We start from the raw sequence: 24,254 nt of genomic DNA, 5'->3' as shown, positions 1-24,254 counted from the left end.
GAAGAGCGTAGTCAATGTCACTGAACTGTGTATGTAGAAATTTTTGAAAGGGTGTATCTTTGGCTATGTGTATTTTCACCAAAGGTTGAGAATTTAGAGGGTTAATATGTTGTGGGGTTGTTAACCAATGTCATAAAACAACATGGTTACTACTGTTTCATGAGAAACTATTTGTTCTGTAAGCCTTCACCTGAAGTACAATGAAATATTAAAAAAAAAAAAGAAACACACCTATAGAGCCATCTGTTGTGAACTTTAGAAACATTTTTAAAACATTACGAAACAGTGAAGGTATTGCTTGACATCATTCTTTACCTCACTAGCCTTCTGCCTTTATCTTAACTGCCAGAACATGAACATTTCATATAAAGTGTTAATATTGGAATCATTATCCCAGACTCTGCTTTCTAAAAAAAGCCTAGCAAAATTCAGTATGAATGAACTTTATGCTTCAGCTGCTCCATCCCTGAATATAAACCTTTGAGGAATTCCTGAAACTGTACACTGGGAGACAGTACATAATTTTTTTAAGTGTTTTTTTTTATGTTATTATTAAACTAGAAAAAGTCTCTATCAACTGTACAATTAATAAGGTATGGTAACATCATTCAATATAGTAGTATACATCAGTGCTTAATGAATGAAAGCCTCACACACATACCTGGATACATCTAAAAATTAAAATATTAAATTTAAAAAAGAAGTCACAGAAAAAATTCACAGAGCACAGTTACATTTATTTAACATTCAAAAGAAGGTATAGGAAACAATATATTACTCAAACATATTTATATAGTTGCTACAATTATAAAAACAACAAGAAAGTGATTAACATAAATTCTAAGTGAGTTTACTTCAGCAGGAGAGAAAATGAGGTGTGATTGGAGGGCACATGGCAGGCTACTAAGTTGCTAGTAATATATGTCTAAACAAACACAAGCAAGAGAAAAATGACTTGCCAAGTATGATGGGAGCCCAATAAGATTAACAACTGAAATGTCATCAAAAACAATAGAGGTCAGAGGCAGTAGAATTTCATACTCAAAGTGCCAAAAAAGAAAAAGAAAAAAAGCTGTCTTACATTCAGCAAAGCTAACTTTCAAATTATAAATGCAATAAGGGTATTCCCAAATAAAGAAAAACTGATAGAATCCTTTACTAGCAGTCTCACATTGCAAGATATATGATAGGTAGTTCTTCAGCCTGACACCAACTGACCCAAAACCATAATTTGAATCCATACACATGCACAAAACCAAATACCACATATTTATGTAAATATAAAAGACAGTATAAATGCATATGTCTTTTCTTTTCCTCTCGTAACTAATTTTAAAACCAGAGAAGACATGTATTATAATTGTATTATTCTGCATATAACATATAAACATGTATTATACTTGACAATAAAAACCAAAACAAACAAACACACTTGTTGCCATTGAGTTGATTCCAACTCATAGTGACCCTACAGGACAGAGTAGAACTGCCCTATAGGAGTGGCTGGTAGAACTGTTTCCAAGGAGGGGCTGGTGAATTAGAACCGCCGACCTTTTGGTTAGCAGCCAAGCTCTTAACCACTGCACCACCAGGGCTCTATATTTGACAAGAGCATGCAAAACTGTATTGGAGTAAAGAAATAATACCAGACCATAACTCAAATTCACAGTATCAAATGAAGAAAACCAGAAATGAGAAATAAGGTTAATATAATGAAACCTGTAAATCTATATTTATACTTTCCCTTCTTCTCTCAGCTTGTTTTATATATATATGTAATATATATATAATTATATAAAACAATAATTGTAACAGTATATTGTTGGGCTGTAGGAATAATATAGTAAATATAGCAATAATAATATATACACAGAAAAGGAAATGGGAATAGAGCTAAACAGAACTAACATTTCTATTTTATAGTGGATTTAAACTAGTATAAATCTGAAACTCATTGCCACGGAGTCAATTCGGACTCATAGTGACCCTGTAGGACAGAGTAGAACTGTCCCATAGGGTTTGCAAGGAGTGGCTGATGGAGTCAAACTGCTGACCTTTTGGTTGGCAGCAGAGCTCTTAACCATAAATCTGAAGTAAATTCTAATAAATTAAGATGTATATAGTAAATACTAGCAGTGACAGATTACCCAAAAAGTAAGGTATACATAGGTTTAGTTGTGCTTACTTACTAATCTGTTTTCCAGGTGAAATTGTGCACTATAGATTAGTGAATAAACATAAGTAAGTCCGTCTGTAACTTGCTTACTGTAAACCAGTGCATACCATGCTGACCAGTTAATCCGTCCCTGAGCCATAGATAACTACTAAAAAGAAATATAGTAAAAAAATCATTGAAGGAATTAAATAATTACATAAGGAAACAGTCACTTAATATTTAAAAAAAGCAGTGAAGGAGGAAAAGAGAACGACAAAAAGACATGAGAAATATAGGAAACAATAAATTGGCAAACGTAAATCCAACTGTATTAATAGCATTAAATAGGAGTGGATTTAACAATCTAATCGCAAGGCAGAGATTGTTGGTGTTAATTTCCTAGGGTCGCCTTAACAAAATACCACAAACAGAGTGGCTTATACAAAATGAATTTATTGTCTCACAGTTGTGAAGGCTACATGTCTAAATCAACATGTTGTCCAGGCCATGTTCTCTCTGAAGTCTTTGGAGGAACATTCTTTCCTGTCTCCCAGGGTCTGGTAGCCCCAGGCGTTCAATGGCTTGTGGATGCATCTTCACATAGCCATTAGTCCTCTGTCTCTCTCTCTGTCTCTTCTCCTCTGTTGTAAGGACACCAGTCATACTGGATCAGGACCCACTCTAACCCAATAGGATCCCATGTTGACTTAATTGATAACATCTGTGAAGACTTTAGTTCCAAACCAGGTCACATTCACAGGTACCAGTGGTAAGGATTTCAATACATAGTTTTTGGAGGGTGGCAGTATTCAATCCATAACAAGTGCAGTATTAAAAATATTGTTTATATAACTATTTTACTTGAATAATTTTGGAATCAATTCATACATTTCTTTTTTGAACTCAATTATTAATTTAGATTAGATTAGAAACTATAATTTTTTATGAATACTAATCATATGAAAAATGCAATTACTCTACTTATATTGTTGGTTCAGCTAACAAAGCTAAATCAAAAAATCTGAGTAAGGATACTTCAGAACTAAGTAGAAATACAGGCTATTAGGTTTTTTTTTTTATTAAAAGTAATTGATTTCTGAATTAATTAATTGTCAAGTATTAACATTTAGTTTACTTTTAAAACCATATTAGCAGAAATGTCAAGATTCTCAATTTAGAAAGACATTTTAACTTGGGTTTATAATAACATGAAGCATATTCTTCTGCTTGACATTTTTTAGCAGCAGTGATAACTACGGCTTTGATAAATGCTGTGTGCGTTTAAACAAGTCTCTGTTTTCTCCAGGATTGTAGATAATTGATTAGTACCCTATAAATGTGTTTCTAAAAGCTAAGACTGCCTTACTTAACACAACCCTGTCAGTGATGATATTGAAATAGGACCCAGGATAAAAAGACGATGAGGAATTTACTGCTGTGTGATGTCCATGCAAGTAAGTCTCTAAAATTTACATATTTGCTTCACTTTTAATACAGTTATGAGCCACTTGTGTCTAAAAAGATGCCCAAAAATATTACATTTATGGTTTGCTACTTTTCTGACTTACAATATGTAGATGTTATCAGTTTAGAGAAGATCAATGATAACTTACTATCATTAAGAAAGTATCAAAGATGATTAGATATTTTAGGCCACCGTATTGTATTAGGATATTAGCCTCTAATGAAATGTATTCTTAAATATTCATAAATAAGGCATTTGATTTTTTTGATTTGTGAGCAGTTTTAGAATCATTCTCGGTACTCATAGAACATTATTGATCATTCAATGGCATGTCTACTGTTCATCTACCAGTGATGATTTTTCATGGAAGGATATCCTTTAGAAAATAATAAACTAGTTTTGCCAGTTTTTATGATTCAATTCTAAGAGTCCTAACCAACCCTATTAAATTCATCCCTAGATGATTGCATTTTATTTAGGTCCTACCTCTAACTTATAACAAATTGAATAAAAGTGGTTTTTTTTTGTAAACAAAGAGAAGTTTATTTCCTCACAGTCAAAGTAGGCTAAAAGTCCAAATTCATGGCATCAGCTCCAGGGGAAGGCTTTTTCTCTCTGTTGGCCTTCTCATCAATGTTCCCCTGGACTAGGAGCTTCTTGGCACAGTGACCCCAGTCCAAAGGACGCGCTCTGCTCCTGGCACTGCTTTCTTGATGGTATGAGGTCTCCCTGTCTCACTGCTCACTTCTGTCTTTTATATCTCAAGAGACTGCCTCAGGACACAATCCAGTCTTGTAGATCAGGTCCTGCCTTACTAACACAACTGCCACCCATCCTCCCTCATTAACATCATAGAGGCAGAGTTTACAACATACAGGAAAATCACACAGTAACAGGAATCATGGCCTAGCCAAACTGATACACACATTTTGGGGGGGACATAATTCAAACCATGACATTCCACCCTTTGGCCCCCCAAAAAATCACATCCTTGCAACATGGAAAACATATTCACCCCATCATATCATAGCAAAAGTCATAACTCCAAGTCCAAAATCCAAAAATTCCTCTTCATCTGTGAAATCTAGAATACAAGTTCTTTGCTTCCAAAGGTACAATGGCAGAACAGGCACAAGCTAGACATTTCCATTACAAATGGGAGAAATTGCAGGGAAAGAAAGCATAACAGGCACCAAGCAAGTCAGCAGAACACGTTACATTAGCCCTCAAGGCTTTGAAAATAATCTTCTGTTCTCTGAGACAATTTACACAATAGCCCTGCCCTCCAGACTCTAGGTATTGGCCACAGTCTCTGGATTTTGAGTGGAGGCCCCTCGTCCCTGGGCTTCAGCTCTGCCTTCCAGGCCCACTGGGACAGCAACTCTTCTCCCTTGGCTTTAGGTGCACCATTCTCCCAGTCCATCTGAGTGGCGACTCCATCCTTAGAAGCACCAGAGGCCATTGCTCCACCTTTTGAAACCCCTGAGGTCAAGGCCGTACCTTTTGAGACTGAGGCAGCTTGGCTTCTTGTGTCCCTTGTCCCTTCAGCTTCTGCTTCTGTTTACTGTGGCCTCTTGGCCCTTGGGCCTCATGCCCACATCTGCCCTGCTTGGGCAAGTGTTCCAAAGCTCAGTAGCTCCACCGGTGTAAGTGCCCGGAGGCACCCCACTCTGCCAGAAAGCCTCGTGCACACAGACACTCAGCTCTCTCACTCCGTGGGTTGGCAAGCCTAGCTCTACCACTAAGTGCCCAGAGGCACCCCACTCCGCCAGGAAGCCTCCTGCTCACAGGCATTTAGCTCTCCCGCTCCGTGGGTTGGCTCCAGCACCGTCTTTCACCGGTCTCCTGGTTCTGCTGCTGTTGGTTCTCTGCTGCTGCAGCTTCTCTGCTGCTGTAGGTTCTCTGCTGCTGCTGGTCCTCTGTCACTGCCGCACGTCTATCCATTCACAGTTTTAAAACTGCTTCCACATTTTAGGTATCTGTTAGAGCAGCACCCCACTCTCTCGGTACCAAATTCTGTCTTAGTTATCTAGTGCTGCCATAACAGAAATACCACAAGTGGATGGTTTTAACGAAGATAAGTTTATTTCCTCACAGTCAAAGTAGGCTAAAAGTCCAAATTCAGGGCGTCAGCTCCAGGGGAAGGCTTTTTCTCTCTGTTGGCCTTCTCATCAATGTTCCCCCCCGGACTAGGAGCTTCTTGGCACAGGGACCCCAGTCCAAAGGATGAGCTCTGCTCCCAGCACTGCTTTCTTGATGGTTTGAGGTCCCCACAGAAGTGTTTATATTTTATGTGAAAAGGGAGAAGGCAAGGAAAAAAGAAAAAAAAAAAAAACAAACCTGCAGGTTCATTATGGCCTTAGTTATGTCGAGCCCTCAGTTACCCATTCTGAAAAGCAGAAAACACGCTGAGGAGTATTAGGGTCACAGAACCAAACCAACTCCGTTGCCATCGAGTCGATACCGATTCATAGCCACCCTATACCGCAGGGTAGCACTGCCCCATAGGGTTTCCAAGGAGTGGCTGGTAGATTTGAACTGCCAACCTTTTGGTTAGTAGCTGTAGCTCTTAACCACTGGCAATGTAAACACTGGGTATCTAAAATGACGGGAGATAAAGGCATGTAGTGGCTGGCTTATACACTATCTTAGGCTGGGTTCTGTAGAGAAGAAAACCAGTAAAGCATATAAATATCTATACGGAGAGATTTATATCAAGGAAATGGCTCACAAGGTTTTAGAGCTTGGAATGTCCCAAGTCCGTGGGTGAGGCTGGAGGCTTCTCCTGATTCACGTAGCCACAGAAGCTGGCAAACCCAAGATCGGCAGGTCAGACAGCAGGGCTGTTGCTCACAGTCTGTGAAGACCGACAGATCCCCAGATCGACAGGTAAGCTGCTAGCTCAATCCCAAAAACTGGAGGTCACATGAACAGGAGCCAACTCCAGGATCCAGAGTGAGCAAAAGCCCACAAGCCTTGCCAGAATGTCCACTTATATTCTATGCAGGCCACACGCCCAAGGAAACTCCCTTTCAACTGATTGGCTACTCACAGCAGATCACATCATGGAGGTGATCACATTATATCAAATTTCATCATGGAAGTGATCACATCATCATACGACTGCCAAACTGCATCATTACTGCCAAACCACTGAAAATCATGGACCAACCAAGTTGACATACAACCCTAATGATCACACATGCTTTTGTGGGTGTGCTTACAGTCAAACTGAGGGACAAGGGAGGATACCTGCTGAATAGATTCCTCTTTTCCTGATGGGTCTGGGGAAGAGAAAGTGGGAGAAGATGCTGATAGGATTATATGATTCAGCTGTGAGTGTTGATCGTTAACAGGGTTAATTGTGGTTGTAAAAACTGTAAATGGTAGAAGCAGTAACTGTGAAAGAGTGGACTAAGGGGGAAGCACTGCTGGACTGGGGTAAAGTGGCCAAACCTAAAGTCCCTTAAAAGTTTTGCTATGCTGATACCTCGTGAGGCTCAGAGCAAGGTAATAATCTTCTCTCAGTTAAATTTTATCAGACACCAGAAAAGGTGAAGTCGAGATGACTTTTGGAGAACCTGACCAGATCAAATGTACACCTGCAGCAGACCTGAATAGCTAGTACCTGAGTAACCTTACCAGCTGAGGACTCTTTGCCCTATTGAAGGACTAATTGTTAATGAATGTTTTAGACTGCTAAAATGATCGGGAAGGGGAAGTTATCCTCCAAGTATGAAAGAACCATAGCTAGAAAAGCCAGGGAGTGGCCTGTGGTACAATGGGTCATTTTTATATTGCCTTTCTTGCCATGGTCTTGTAACTCCCATCCAAGTGATTGGGTGGGACTATACAAATAAAGTAATTGTGGACCACCAAGGGGATTGGTCAGTTTTGTCATTCCGCTAGGCTTAAAATGAACTATCCCAGAGGTTGAAAGAGAGGATCTCACCACTAAGAAGGAAGAAGAGCCAGGAGTGGAGCCCATCCTTTGGACCCAGGATCTCTGCGCTGAGAAGCTCCTGGAATCAGAAGTCCGAGAGAAAGAACTGTAACACTGAAGATGGTGAGAAATGGCAGCAGAACTAGGAGACAGGCCCACGGATCAAGAAAGCTGAGTGCCTTTGGGCAGGAGGCTTGTTGGCAGAGCAGGGTGCCTCTGGGCACTTGGTGGAGCTAGGTTTGCCCACCCAAGTAGCTAGAGCTGAGTGCCTTCCGGCCAAGTCTTACTAGCAGAGTGGGGTGCCTTGGAGTACTTATCAACAGAGCTAAAAGAGCTTTGTAACACTTGCCTGAGCAAGGCAGAGGCTGAGAGCCAGGGAGAGGCCTGCCTGTGAGCAAGGCTGGGAAGAGGCTGTCCTGATGGAAGAACTGTATCCTAAGTGTTCCTGAACCTGAACTGTGACCTGTCACTTCCCTAATAAACTCCATAATTGTGAAAAAAAAAAAAAGTGTTTATGTTTTGTTTCTTGTTTTACTTATATTTTTAAAATGAATAGAAGTATATATTAAACATTACATGCCTTTCTTTGCCTTCCCAACATGCATAGCCTTACCATACTGCCTTGGGGACTGTAAGAAGTACTTTCACCCCATCGTTGTTTTCCTGATTTTATCAGTAATAACAACAACCTCAATTATATTTCTCTTATTATACCACAAAAAATAAGCAAATATAATCAAGATTATTTTAATTATATCTGAAAATTACTTCTACGTAGATATTTTCTCTTTCAGCAATCAAGTCTACTTGTAATTTGGAAACAAAAGAAAAACAAAGGGAAAGGGACACATTTTTCTCAGTTTAGGAAGGCCAGACAAATCGATTGAGGCTCTGCTATTCTCAAGTAAAATTTTGTGATATTGGTATAAAGATTTTTTTTCAGAATTTATGGTAATGTGAATGAAACTTTCAGCTTTGTGTTCAGAGTCGTAGGATCAATAGCTAAATGTTAAGAAAGAAAAACAACAACAACAATAAAAACCCTGAAGCATCACTGAAATTCTAACAATACAGCTCTCTAGGTCCCATTTAAAATTCATTATCTGGCTAAACATTGGAATAATGAATTTCCCTATGTTCTGGCCAAACTGAAGCAAAGAAATACGTAGAACCACTCCTAGTGACCTAAGAAAATTATAAAGAAGAACTAGATGGTGCCTGGCTACCACCAACTGCCCTGACAGGGATCACAACAGAGAGTCCCGGACAGAGCAGCAGAAATATGTAGAACTGAATTCAAATTCTCATAAAAAGACCAGATTTACTGGTCTGACAGAGAATGGAGGAACCCTGAAACTTTGGCCCCCCAGAAGCTCTGCTAACCCCAAACTGAAACCATTACAGAAGCTCACTTTTCAGACAAAGATTAGACAGACCTATAAAACAAAAACTAACACATGTGAGGAACGTGCTTCTTAGTTCAGTCAAATACACGAGACCAAATGGGCAGCTGCTGTCCAAAAGCGGGATGAGAAGGCAGGAAGGGACAGGAACTGGACAAATGGACGCAGGGAACCCAGGTTGGAAAGGGGGAGTGTGCTGTCACATTGTGGGGATTGCAACCAATGTGACAAAACAATATGTGTACAAATTTTTGAATGAGAAATTAACTTGAGCTGTGAACTTTCACCTAAAGCACAATTTTTTAAAAAAGGAAGTAATTAAAAATTTGATCATCCAAATGAGCATCAAACATAATCAGAAAATGTTATTTGCATGAAGAAATTAAATAGCAAAATTATGATGGAAAAGCTGTTCTGTTCTGTTTGTACTGATAAAGACAAAATTAATATTTTTTTACGTTCAAATTGAGAAGACAAGTAAAACAGAATATTTTATAGGATAATCCTTCCTCTTATTCAGATTTCACTTCAATATAGAAAGCTAAGGAACATTTTAACTGGGTACTCAATCAAATTGTTCTATCAGGCATCATCTGTTACATAACTTGGTTGTTTAGGGTTTTATAGGTTTTTTTTTTTTTTTTGCTCATTTGCTTATATTTTTATTTGCATCTGTCATCACTATTGGGCTTTCTGTTTGTTTGTTTAGTGCTGTTTCCAAACACTAAGCTATACAAGGAAATTGGCCTTTTCTTCTCTTATTCTCCAGAGTTTTTCACTCCTAGAAGAGAAAGAGGCAGTTAACGTATTCTTAATGAATAAATGAATGAATGAAACTTCAAACACTGCCTTTACAATAACTGTTTTTTCCAAAAGCCTACTTTCCACCTACTGCATTCTATTGTTCCCCACATTACTATTCTGCTAACTTTTTTCCTCCCCAAAACTCATTCAGAGGCAAGCCATGTACTTATCCCATATGTGGTGGTTTTGTATTAACAATAATTTATCTAATTATAATGTCAGTTTATGTTCTTTGTAAAAAATAGAGAATATTTATTATAAGAAAATGAAATTAATTCCTACAACCAAATAAATATCACTACTATCGTTTTGATCTACTTCTTTCCATTTTTAACGAAATAAATCAAATATCACTTTTCAATTGTTCTGCATTTTTCCCTTTCACCTTTTTATAATAATCAACTTTCATGTGAACATGAGTTTTTTGTCCATTTGAGAAATTATAAAATTTATGAGACACATTTTTTAGAGACTTAGGTTTTTTTTTAATTTTCTCTATTATAATACTGATATAAACATACTTGAACATAATTATTTGCCCTTGTTTGTCCATATTTTCAAGGCTATATTCTTCTAGCTCCATCTTTTCCTTACCTGACAAAACTCGCAGCTCCAGCTTACTGTGCCTTCCCAATGCACATAGCCTTACCATTCTCTATGTCGGAATTGATAGGACGGCAGCGGATTTGGTTTTTGGTTTTCATCCTGTAGTGCAATGAGTTTCTCTTATGTGACCTTTCTGGCTCTGAGTTTGTAATGCTCCCACAATGATTGGTCAGGTCACAATCTTCCAAGGGATTGGTCAGTTTACTATCTGCATAAGCAGCTTACAGTGATTAAGTCAATTTATGATCCATATACCTCCCCCTCAGTTGCTGTGGAGTCCTGGTGATGTAATGGTTAAGAGCTCTGCTGCTACTCAAAACATCGGCAGTTCAAATCCACTAGCCGCTCCTTGGAAACTCTGTGGGGCAGTTCTACTCTGGCCTGTGGGGTCACTATGAGTCCAAATTGACTCAACGGCAACAGATTTTCATAGGAACAAGCCTTATGCTGATTCTGGTTCATGAAATTCCTCACATATCCAATGTCCACCTGCCCCTATTCCTAACCCATTTAACGTACCTCTTGGAGCTAAGATCTACCATCAGACAAGGTTCTAACTTCCTATAGATTCAGAATGAGATCATTTTTACCACCTCCACTGCTTCCACTTGGGGTCACACCACCATATTTCTCTCCAAAATTATTGCAATTACTTTTAACAGTGCTTACCACTTTGTCTTTACCAAAAAACTCATACACTATTATTTACCAGTTGCCAGAACAATCCTACTTCAGTGAAAGCTAAGGTCAATTGTATTACACCTATCTTTAAACCTGACTTAAATCCCCTACATAGTCTAACATGTTCACTGCCTTAATGATTTCATCTCCTATTATTCTCTTTGTAGCTCTTCTTTCTGTATTACTGACTTCTTCAGTGCTCTTTGACAAGACACACATGATCCTGTCTTAGGGTACTTGAATTTGCTACTCCTACTGCCTGGGATGGTCTTCTCCTAAATCTGTGTTATTTTTTTTTCTTCTTCCAGGTTTCTGCACTAATGCAGTGAGAATTCCCTGGATACCTAGCTACAATAGCACACTACCTCCTCCCCAAATTCTTTATCTTCCTTATTCTTTATTTTCCTTCATAAAAAGTTATCATCATCTGGCATCTGACATTATTTTCTTTAAGTGTTTTATTTTGTTTGTCTTTCTTCACCCAACTAGCATATAAACTCCTTGAAGGAAGAACCTGTATTTTGTTCTACTGCCATATCTCCAGCACCTGGAATATAGAAATTTTTAAATAAATATTTGATGAATGTGGATGAATTCTTAGATGTTAAACATATAGTTTATAGGGCACATGACTATATGCAAAGGCTTTAGTAATATAAGACCTATTTTGCATATATGTGTGTGTATAATACAATACATATACACACATACATACATAAATATGTACATACAAATGGATAGAATGATGATATAGGTACATAGAGAGATATGGAATGAGTTTTTCCTTCCATGTATCCATTTTCTATTCATCTACATTTCTGTGTATTTTTCTAGCTATCTTTATAGTAATTATAGGTATTACTGTAGTTATACTAGGTATAACTAAAAGAAAAAAAAAGCAAAAACAAACCCATTGCTGTTGAGCCAATTCTGACTCATAGCGACAATACTAGGTATAGTAATATGATAATACTAGACTGAGAAAGGATGCCCCCTGATATCTAAGAACTGGTCTGGTGCTCAAAGCTAGTCTTTCATGTTATTACATCCTGGACTGATGCTCACAACTAGTCCAAACTGTTCTCCAGTTGGTCATAAACAATTTTATGGAACATTGACATCAGATAAGATCACTCTGAGACTGTGACAAAGTGAGACAAAAACAGGATAACTGTACAAATCTTAAAACAGTAAACACCCTTCTCTCTCAGCTAATATGAGTAACTGCTACTTCTTACTAATTACTGCTTTATCCTGGTGCTAGTCTGCCTTTTGATAGATAGATAGATAGATAAGGCACTCATAGAATTGCCCCCACTGATGGCACCTGATCTAGAGCAAACACCTAGTTTAGACCCTCCCCAAATCACCCAGCTGAGGTCCCAATCCTATGTATTAGGTTTTTTCTAACACTCGCTTATTTGGCCCCATAGTTCCCCATGGTGAGTTTTCTCCTTCACTGCAATGAGGCATATACCCTGCTTGATCAACTACAGGTGTATTTCTAGTGGTATTTGGTTGAATAACATTGATAAGGCCTATTAAAAAAAAAAAAAAGACTATAGAATTACATAGAGAAATACAGAACATGTTTTCTGATACATTTACTCATTTTATATTAATCTGTATATCTCCATATCTCTCTATCTATATTTCAACCTCTTGAATGGTGAAAAACATACTGTTATTTATATTACCAGTTTCAAGACTTTGTGGTGTCAGAGTATGCAACTAGCTAAATATAAAAAGCTCAGGCAATTTTCAGAAAACAATGTATTTTATACTCCATAAGTAAAGCATTTTACTCAGTTTCCAAATTATTCAAATTCCACAGAAAAAGTTGATTGCTATAACATGTGCATGCTAAGATCAAGCTTGATTTCTAGAAGCTATAATGCCGCTAATTAAGTATAGCCAATTTTATATCACTTTATAATGTCTGTTTGCCTCATTCAAACTCAGCATACAAATGTAATAACTAGTCAAAATATGCTTACTACAAAGATATAAATGTGTTACTCAAGGAGTTTTTTTCTTTTATGTAATTCTATAGTTCTTAATGAGGGGAAGTAGTATTTTGTTAATTTTATCATGGGGTAATGCTGCCTCTTTAATAAACTGCCTCTTGAGAACACCTGTTGGTTGCCACCTTAACATTTCCTTTAAGATATTGATTTTATTGAGAAAATCCTTGTATTTATAATATCTCATTACATGGAATTCTATATTAAGAATAGTAGGAGCAGATAAAATCAGTTATTATCCTTCTTTTATTTCTCTGTTTCCATACTTGATTGAAACCTTAAATTTACATACCTCATCTATATTTTGAAGGGAAAAAAAAACAAACTCGTTGCTGTCAAGTTGATTCCGACTCACAGTGACCCTATAGGACAGTGTAGAACTGCCCCATAGGGTTTCCAAAGAGCATCTGATGGATTCAAACTGTCAACATTTTGGTTAGCAGCCATAGCTCTTAACCACCATGCCACCAGGGTTTCCTTATTTTTCTTCTTAATGAGGGCTGCACTGGTACTTTTGTTGTCACTGTGATCTGTGAGAACTTGGGAAAACCCACTTAGTAAGCAGGCTTGTTTTTTGAAGTTGCTCCAAGTTTTCTAGGCTTGAAAGCATAATTAAAGTTAATGAAGAAAAAAATTAATTGCTCTACTTAAAAGTGCTATTTAGGGGCTCACAAACTTGAACAAGTCGATATATGAGATACTCAATCTCTCAACAAGCACGAAAGAAAGAAAGATTAATTTGGTATGCAATTGCTCGAAATCCACATTCCTTCTTTTTCAGCATTTAAGGTGCATTCTGAAAAACAAGTAGTGTTGGTATCTCACCTGTGCTACCCACATTTTTTAAAAAACGATGCTTTTCATTTGTACATTTAAGTGACACCAATAAATTAATCATCACCAACAATCATTGCCACATTTACCATCACCATAAACAGATATTCAATGCTTCTTAATCAATGACTCCCCTTTTCCTCCTGCCCCTTCCTCCCACCTCTGGCAATCACTAATAAACTTTTGCATATACTTTTGCCTATTCTAGATATTTCATATAAGTGAGACCATATAATATTTGTTCCTTTGTGATTGACTTACTTCACTCAATATAAGGTTTTCAAGGTTCACCCAAGCTGTAGCGTTATCAGGATTTCATTTCGCTTTGTGGCCAAGTAATGTTCTATTACTTATTGCGTTTATCCATTCATCTGTTGATAAACATCTTGGTTGTTTCAACCTTTTGACTATTGTGAATAGTGCTGCAATGAAAATTGGTGTACATCCTTATACTTTCTTTAATCTTTTCATCCTTCTAATTTTTAGAGATGCTCTCTGTTGACGTGTAGGCTTTATTATTTCTCCTCTCTTGGGTATGCATTTGCCATCAGCATCTGCATATATAATTCTGTAAACACATGGGGCATTTTTGTTTGTTTGCCATTAAGTAAATATAAGCCTATAAATTTTAGATTTAATTTTTTCTATACCTCAGCCTGTAGGTAATGATACCAATTTTTGAGTAATTCAGATAAATCTAGAAAAAGTGAGAAGAAAACAGAATAAGACCAAGGCAATGCAAATTCAAACATTTTTGAAAGATATTTAAATGAATTACCTAGTATTTTATTTTTAGAGTTATTTTAAGTGCTAAAGAAGGAAAACATATACATTGCTGTCACCAAAAATTGCCCGTGAATACATTTTTTTTTAAAGTTGTGCATGCTGATGAAGGAAACAACATGGATGTCTACTGAAGGTGGAGCTTCCAGATAATGCCACTGTGTATCTCACACTGAAATAGAGAAATGCAATAAATACAATATTAAGAAATAGAAGGAAAGCAAATGAGCAAATGTGGCAGAGACTCTTCTATATACTTTTTTCCAAAATAATAATTTAATCTGAAATTGTCTTCTGAAATTCTATTGCTCAGTAATGTTCTGCTTATAAATGGACTCATAAGGAAGATATTTTGCTTTCCAATATCTACATCTAGGAACATTTTCCCCCACTAGTCTTGTACAATAAGAAGTCAGTAGATTTTAGTGTCCAATTACTATTGGCTAATTAATTTCAGAAGAGGTCATTAGATTGAATGGTTCATTAGGCTGAGGGATTACCATGGTATTTAAAAGAAAAAAATTTCTACATATTAAAAAGATATACATGTGAAGCTATAAAGAAAGAAAAATGCAGAACGAAGTGAGAGATTAGATCAAAATGATCCACTGACTATACAGAATTGTATCTCTTTCTACTAAAATTCTCCTAAAATGGTAGATTATGTATATTTTAGTAATAACCCTGGAGATAGGGAGAAATAGTATCATTTACAGAAATTATACAGAATTCCTGGAGTTTAGACACAACTGTAATAATTCTGACAAAATGAAAAGGACAACACTGCAATGCACACACTAGATAAAGCTGTTATAAAGGTAAATTCAGATTCAGAGAAGCTTCATAATCAGATTGAACAAATGTAAAAAGTAAGAGTGGCCCATGTATGATCATAAAAAAAATTACAGATTTTTATTCACAAGCAGCTGCCACCACACGGTCATTCCAAAATTCCAAACACTTACTTTCACACTCCCACTGCCTGTGGAAAGATTGACATGGGAAGTGGAGCTGAGGTATATGACTCTAAACCTGAAAGCTTGGCAAAAATCATGCTAAGAAATGTGGGCTTGCCTGAGAAGCAGTTGCAGTGTGGGTGAAAGTATCTGAGAAGAATGCAGAGCAGCATGTGAGGTAACTCAGGATTTTGCAATATACACGTAAGTAAGAAAGAAGCAACTCAAAAGAAGGAAGAGATACATTAGTACCTTTCATCACCAGAATAAAGTTCTGGTTATTTTGACAATTGTCAGAATCTCTATACTGAAGAAGGAAAATAAACCATGTTCAACTCAGTAGCAGGAAAAAAAAAACAAAAAACAAGGAAATATAGTAAGTAGAAGACATCAAGCAGCATGGTAGCAACAAAAACAACAAAAATAATAATGTTTCCAATATGTTACTTCTGTTGCTGTTAGGTGCCATCAGGTCAGTTCCAAATCCCAGTGACTCTATGTACAGCAGAACGCAATGCTACCCAGTCCTCCATCATTCTCAGAATCATTGCTGTGTTTGTGACCATTGTTGCAGCCACTGTGTCATGTCAATACATCATGTCAAAGGTCTTCCTTTTTTTCGCTGACCCTCTACCAAGCGTGTTCTTCTCCAGGGACTAGTCCCTCTTGGCTAACATGTACAAAGTAAGTGAATCAAAGTCTCTCCATTCTAGCTTCTAAGGAACATTATGGCTGTACATCTTCCAAGACAAATCTGTTCATTCTTCTGGCAGTCCATGGCATATTCAAAATTCTTTGCCAACACCATAATTCAAATTAATCAATTCTTCTTTTGCTTCCTTATCAGTTGTCCGGCTTTTGCATGCATATGAGGTAATTGAAAAGACCATGGCTTCAGTCAGGCACACCTTAGTCCTCAATGTGACATCTTTGCTTTATAGCTTTTAAAGAAGTCTTTTGCAGCAGATTTGCCAATGCAAAATGTTGTTTGATTTCTTGACTGCTGTTTCCATGGACGTTGATTGTGTATCCAAGTAAAATGAAATCCTTCACAACTTCAATGTTTTCTCCGTTTATCATAATGTTGCTTCTTGGTCCAGTTGTGAAGATTTTTGTTTTCTTTATGTTAAGGGTTAATTCACACTGAACGCTGTAGTCTTTGATCTTCATCAGTAAGTGCTTCAAGTCCTCTTCACTTTTAGTAAGCAAGGTTGTGTCATCTGCATATTACAGGTTGTTAACGAATCCTCTGCCAATCCTAATGCCACACCCTTCTTCATATAGTCTGGCTTCTTGGATTATTTGCTTAGCATATAGATTGAATTCATATGGTGAAAGTATACAACCCTGAAGCACACTTTTTCTGATTTTAAAACATGCAATATCCCCTTGTTCTGTGTGAACTACTGCCACTTGATCTATGTACAGGCTCCGCACCAGCAAAATTAAGTGTTCCGGAATTTCCATTCTTCACAATGGTATCCATAATTTGTTATGATTGACACAGTCGAATGCATTAGCATAGTCAATAAAACACAGGTAGACATCTTTCGGGTATTCTCTGCTTTCAGCCAAGATCCATCTGACATCAGCAATGCTAGCCATCATTCCACAACCTCTTCTGAACACTGCTTGAATTTCTGACAGTTCCCTGTCAATATACTGCTGCAATCTTTTTGAATTGTATTCAGCAAAATTTTACTTGTGTGTGATATTAATGATAATTTCCACATTCGGTTGGATCACCTTTCTTCGGAATGAGCACAAATATGGATCTCTTCCAGTCAATTGGCCAGGTAGTTGCCTTCCAGATTTCTTGGCATACACGAGTGAGCACTTACAGCACTGCATGCATTTGTTGAAACATCTCAATTGGTATTCCTTCAATTCCTGCAGCCTTGTTTTTCACCAATGCCTTCAGCGTAACTTGGACTTCTTCCTTCAGTACCATTGATTCTTGATTATATGTTACCTCCTGAAATGGTTGAACGTTGACCAATTCTGTTTGGTACAGTGACCCTGTGTATTCCTTGCATCTTCTTTTGGTGATTCCTGTGTTATTCAATATTTTCCCCATAGAATCCATCAATATTGCAACTCGAGGTTTAAATTTTTTCTTCAGTTCTTTCAGCTTGAGAAATGTCGAGCGTGTTCTTCCCTTTTGGTTTTCTAAGTCCAGGTCTTTGCGCTTTTCATTTAATACTTTACTTTGTCTCCTTGAGCCTCTCTTTGAAATCTGTTTAGCTCTTTTGCTTTATCATTTTTTTCCATTCACTTTAGCTAGTGTACTTTCAAGAGCAAGTTTCAGAGCTTCTTCTGACATCTACTTTGGTCTTTTCTTTCTTTCTTGTCTTGTTAATGACTTATTGTTTTTGTCATGTGTCATGTCCTTGACGTCATCCCACAACTCTTCTGGTCTTCAGTCATTAGTGTTCAATGCATAAAATTTATTCTACTTACTATGTATTGATGACATGCTCTCCTAGAAAATGGGCCATTACTTGATTATTATTAAAAAATATATAGCTAACACAACATTTTGAGGTAGGTACTGATTTTATTCTATTATCAGAAATGGAAAACTGAGATTGAGAGTAGTTAAGTGTTTTTCTGAATGTCACACAACTAGTGTATTGTTTAAAAAAATAGTTTTGACATCATGTAAGAATATTCCCAGGTATTACAGTTTAAATAATTAAGTTAATTAAATAAGTAAAATGAACCATTATGTATTCAGTCTATCAAAAATGTATTCTTAAATAAAGATGTCGTTAATTTTTTTTTAAAGTGGGACAAATACAGATAATATTTATAAGATTTTATCAAATTATTAATATTCATAATACATGAAGAAGCCTTACAATTCAATACAAAAAATAAATAAATTAACCTATCAATAGCAAATATACAATATGGCAATTTACACAGAAGAAGAATATTAAATGTCCCCAAAATTTTTGAACTTCAGTAAATTTGCAATTAGCATTAGGTCATATTATTCTCCCATAATATTGACAGAAATTTAAAGAGCTGATTACAGCCATTGAGGACATATATATTTGGAAACAACAACTTGCATACTATGTTACTTGAAATGTATTTGGCATAGTCCTTTTGGTGAACAATTTGGCAATATGTTAATTTTTTAAAAAAATTTGCAGGCTATTCTTTCTAGAGATTCAAGCTTTAGGTTATTAACCTAGAGAAATACATTGACTCAAATTCAAATGGGCAAGCACAGAAATGTTCATTAAAGCCTTATATGTAATAATAAAAAATATGGGAACATAATTATACAGTCAGAATAAGAAAGTGTTAAATTCTTTTTATGTATCTATGCTTAAAGATTTTATATATATGAAATAGATCTGTTTGTGCTGAAAAGGTTAACATATAGGAGAGCATAACGAGTAAGTTGCAGAACAAAAGGAAACTAAGTATGTTTCCTAACAAAAAAAAAAAAGAATACAAATGGAAATTACATACATATATGCAAAAAATTGTCAGAAAGAATATATAGAAAAGTGTTAACTATGGTTTTGAAGAGGATAGTGGGATTATATGTGTCGGAGAAATGGGTGTTAAAATACACTTTTACATTTTATGGTTTTCACATGTGACATATTTTTAAATGTTGTTAGTTGACATTGAGTTGCCTCCCGACTCATGGTAAACCCCAGTATAAGGAATGTAATGCTGCCAGTCCTGCACTATCCCCATAATCATTTATTTTGTGGATCAGATAGTTATGATCCATAGGGTTTTCACTGGCTGATTTTCAGAAATAGATCAGTAGGCCTGTCTTCCTAGTCTGTCTTAGTCTGGAAGCTCCAATGAAAACTGTTTAGCATAATAGCAACACCCAAGCCCCCACTGAAAAGCCCTGGTGGCACAGTGGTTAAAAGTGCTCAGCTGTCAACCAAAAGGTCAGAGGTTCGAACCCACCAGCTGCTCAGCAAGAGAAAGATGTGGCAGTCTGCTTCCAATAAAGATTTACAGCCTTGGAAACCCTACGGGGCAGTTCTACTCTGTCCTATACGGTTTCTATGAATCGAAATCGATTCAATGGCAATGAGTTTTGGAAGCCTCCACTGACAGATAGCTGGTGTGGCTGTGCATGAGGTGAATTGGTCAGGAATTGAATTTGAGCCACGCAATTAATTACTTTTGTGTGTGGCCTTTCTAGCCACTGTCTTGTAACTCCAACCCAGATGATTGTGTGATTGGGTAATTGTGGCCTACCAAGGCGATTGGTCAGTTTTGCCTTAAAAGAGAGACAATTCCAGAGCAGAGAAGAGGAGCCCACCACCACCAAGGAAGGACAGAGCAGCAGGAGAGACTCCGCAGCAGAGACCCGGTAGCAGGAGACGGTGTGGTGGGCTTCCAGGCCCACAGAGAGAGAAGGCTGAGTGCCTTTGGGCAGAGACTGAGGGCCAGGGAGAGGTGTGCCTATGAGCACAGCTGACGAGAGGCTATCTTGATGAAAGAACTGTATCCTGAGTGTTCCTTAGCCTGAATTGTAACAGTTACTTCCCTTGTAATAAATCCCATAATCTTAAGTAAGGTCTTTGAGTTCTGTGTGGCCATTGCAATGAATTATTGGACCCAGCAAAGAAGTAGAGAGTGCTGTGTGAGGGATGGTTGGTGTCAAAAATCAGTAACGACAGTGGAGAGAGGAGGCTTGTCTGGCCTCTGTCTCATGGGAGTCAGCCTTGCACTGTTGATCTTGGTTCTCTTTCCCCCTTGTGGGTTTGGAGGAGGTCAGATACTACCCCTATGCCGTTTTTATAGGTCACCTGCATGAAAGGCACCTCTGAACCACTATTGCACATTTGTATAAATAAATATGTGTAACACATATATAAATAATAATATTTTTGATTTCATATTAATTCATATGTATATAAAATAAAACATTAAAGCAACTAAACTTAAAATGATATCAAAAAGGAGAAAAATAAAGACGAGCAAGAAGTTCTTCTTCTACTTGTGTTCATTTGCTCTGCTTTGAGCCTTTCTTTTATAGTTATTCATCTCCTTCACTGTATAATTTACCATAAAAATATATTTGCTAAACGTATCTCATAGTTAACATAGGTATTTATGTTGCGAATTTATGTAGAAAAAAATGTTTGGCACAGGAGGAAACCTACTCTGTAAGTTATGAAAGTTGTCCATTTTCAAGCCTCTCAGCAGAATGAAAGTGCTGCCCAGCAGCTTTTTAAATTTACACAGTAAATGTGTAGTCTTTTAAAGCTGTCATTAGACTGAAAAATTAAAATTAAAAAAGCAAAACCTTGGAACATTTTATTTCAATTCTTTACATAATAGATAAATTACTTGTCTCTTTTTTTTTTATGTTGAACAAGTAGTCTTATTCTAACATTTCCATCTGAATTTAGAGACAATCTCAAGAATAGATTTGACTGATTAAACACTAACCACAGACCAGATGAGTTGTGAAATGACATCAAGGACATCATACATGAAGAGAGTAAGAGGTCATTAAAAATACAGAAAAGAAAGAAAAGACCAATATGTATGTCAGAAGAGACTCTGAAACTTGCTCTTGAATGTGGAGTAGCTAAAGCAAAAGGAAGAAATGATGCAGTAAAAGAGCTAAATGGAAGATTTCAAAGGGTGGCCCAAGAAGACAAAGTTAAGAACTATAATGAACTGGGCAAAGACCTAGAGTTAGAAAACCAAGAGGGAAGAACACTTCAGCATTTCTCAAGCTGAAAGAACTGAAGAAAAACATTTAAACCTCCAGTCGCAGTATTGACGGTTTCTATGGGGAAACTATTGAATGACTCAGGAAGCACCAAAAGAAGATGGAAGGAATACACAGAGTCACTGTACCAAACAGAATTGGTCAACGTTCAACCATTTCAGAAGGTAGCATATGATCAAGAACTGATGGTACTGAAGGAAGAAATCCAAGCCACACTGAAGGCATTGGTGAAAAACAAGGCTGCAGGAACTGACAGAATACCTATTGAGATGTTTCAACAAATGCATGCAGTGCTGGAAGCACTCACTTGTCTATGTCAAGAAATTTGGGAGACAGCTACCTGGCCAACCAAATGAAAAAAGTCATATTTGTGCCCATTCCAAAGAAAGGTGATCCCACCGAATATGGAAATTACCTAACAATATCATTAATGTCACACACAAGTAAAATTTTGCTGAAGATCATTCAAATGCGGTTGCAGTAGTACATAGACAGGAAACTGTCAGAAATTCAAGCCAGATTCAGAAGAGGACTTGGAATGAGAGATATCGTTGCTGATGTCAGATGGATCTTGGCTGAAAGCAGAGAATACCAGAAAGATGTTTACTTATGTTTTATTGACTATGCAGAGACATTCAACTGTGTGGATCATAACAAATTATGGATAACGTGAAGAATGGAAATTCCAGAACACTTAACTCTGCTCATGTGGAACCTGTACATAGACCAAGAGGCAGTTGATGGAACAGAAGAAGGGAATACTACGTGGTTTAAAATCAGGAAAGGTGTGTGTCAGGGTTGTATCCTTCCAACATACTTATTCAATCTGTATGCTGAGCAAATAATACAAGAAGTTGGACTGTATGAAGAAGAATGCAGAGGAGTTCCAGCAAAATGGCACTCTAGGCAGAAGCACCACGCCGTCCCTCCACAACAAAGATCCGAAAAACTAAGCCGAACAGAGAATACAACAATCCTGCTACCCTAAAAAATCAAATGAAGAGATAAAGAACTCAGCCAAGCGCCAAATGGAGTGAGAAAACTGACAGAGAACGGAGAGCGAGGAGAGATGCATGCAGAGGTCCCCTACCAGCTAACACAGCGCGAATCCACCATCTTGGACTCCTATCGGAGACCAGCAAACGGGGGTACAAGAAAGCAGCCTCACAGAGCATCCAGCAGGAGACAAAACAACCGGTAATTTGCGATGTGCGCTTTCCCACCCCCCACCCCTCTTCGCCCCGGCTCGGCCTCCTCTGCTTCCCACGGCCACAGTCTCTAGGCCGGAAGTGCCGGCTGCTTGGATTCCACACACCCAAGCGGGCGGCTTTCTGGGTGCCATTTGTTGGCTGCTAGTGTTGCTTTTTTTTTTCTGCTTCTTTTGATTTCTCACTTGCCTCTCGCCACCTCCCCCTCCTTTAACTCGAGTGGCTGGCTCCATGCACCATCTTTGCTTCTTCCTGAGGGGCTGCAGATCGCCGGCAATTTGTGATATATGCTTTCCCACTCTCTACCCTTCTTCAACCACACTCGGCCTCCTCTGCTTCCTGCAGATACAGTCTCTTGTCCAGAAACAGCAGCCCGCACTAGCTGGCTCTCTCAGTGCCATTTGTTGGCTGATGGTGTTGCTTTTTTTTTTTCTGCTTCTTTTGATTTCTTGCTTGCCTTTCACTGCCTCCCCCTCCTTTCGCTCGAGTGCCTGGCTCCGTGTGCAATGTTTCCTTCTTCCTGAGGGGCTGTGGAGCTCCATTCGAGTGTAAAGCTGCTTCCCAGTCTGGGCTACCGTGCTGGTGGGATCCCGGGGCTTTTGTTCATTTGTTCGTTTTGAATTGTTTGTTTATTTTCCTTTCCTTTTCTTGAGTTGGGAGCCCTTTCTGGCCAGGCAGAACTGCGTAACAAGGAACTCCACTTCAGCTTCCACAGACATGCAGAGAGATCCCTGAGGGGATTTCTTTTTTGTTGGTTTTTTTTTTTTTTCCGGTTTTTTTTGGGGGGGGCCTTTCTTTTTCTTTTTTTTTTTTTTTTTTTGATTTGTTTTGTTTTCTTTTCCCTGTTTTTCCCTTTTTGTCTTTCTTCATTGCTCAGTTTCTCATGTCTCTATATCTTCCTTCTCTTTCTGATCCCTGAATACCAGGCTTTGTATACCTCTATGCCTTCTAGCCAGGCTGTATTGCAACACCTGAGAGTGTCTTCCCCAGACCTCACAGCTGCATCTGTGGGATCCCTGGGAACTTTGCAGTTCTTTAACCTTTCTCATTTTTATTTATTCACTCTTTTCTTTTCTTCCTCTTCCCCCTTCTGTTTTTCTCCATTTCATAGTCTCTCATCTCTCCATTCCAACGGCAAGCTCCCCTAGCATTCTTTTTTGTTTGTTTGTATGTTTTTGGCTCCTGTTCCTCTCTCTTCTGTCCCATATCCATCTTAGCTCCACACATAACAATCTCCCCACTGCATCTTGCCTACCTGCACCGTGCGCTTGACATCACACCACCAAGCAGCACAGACACGGCCTACTGGAACCTGCCATGCACTGACTACCGACCCGCTCTGGTGGCTGTAGTAAGTGCCACAAACAACCCATCCCAGTAACTCCTCTTCAGCTAGACCTGACCTGCTATACCATATCTGAGTGACTGACCCTGCCAGTTGGAGAAGGAGGTGAAAAGTATTGAGGGCACAGACGAGCAAACTACAAAGAGCACACAGTCCGCCTGCTGAGACATAGTCAAAATTTTTTTTAAAAAAGGGACAAAACAAACAAATCTACAATCAATAAACAAGAAAAATAACTACTAAATGTCCCCAAAACAGCAGACAATATCAAAACATTTACAAAAACAGGACAGGATGGTTCCAGTAGGCATCCAAA

Source organism: Trichechus manatus, unplaced genomic scaffold, assembly GCF_000243295.1.
Source record: "Trichechus manatus latirostris isolate Lorelei unplaced genomic scaffold, TriManLat1.0 scaffold00171, whole genome shotgun sequence".
Lineage (NCBI taxonomy): Eukaryota > Metazoa > Chordata > Mammalia > Sirenia > Trichechidae > Trichechus > Trichechus manatus.
This window is presented reverse-complemented; position numbering follows the sequence as displayed.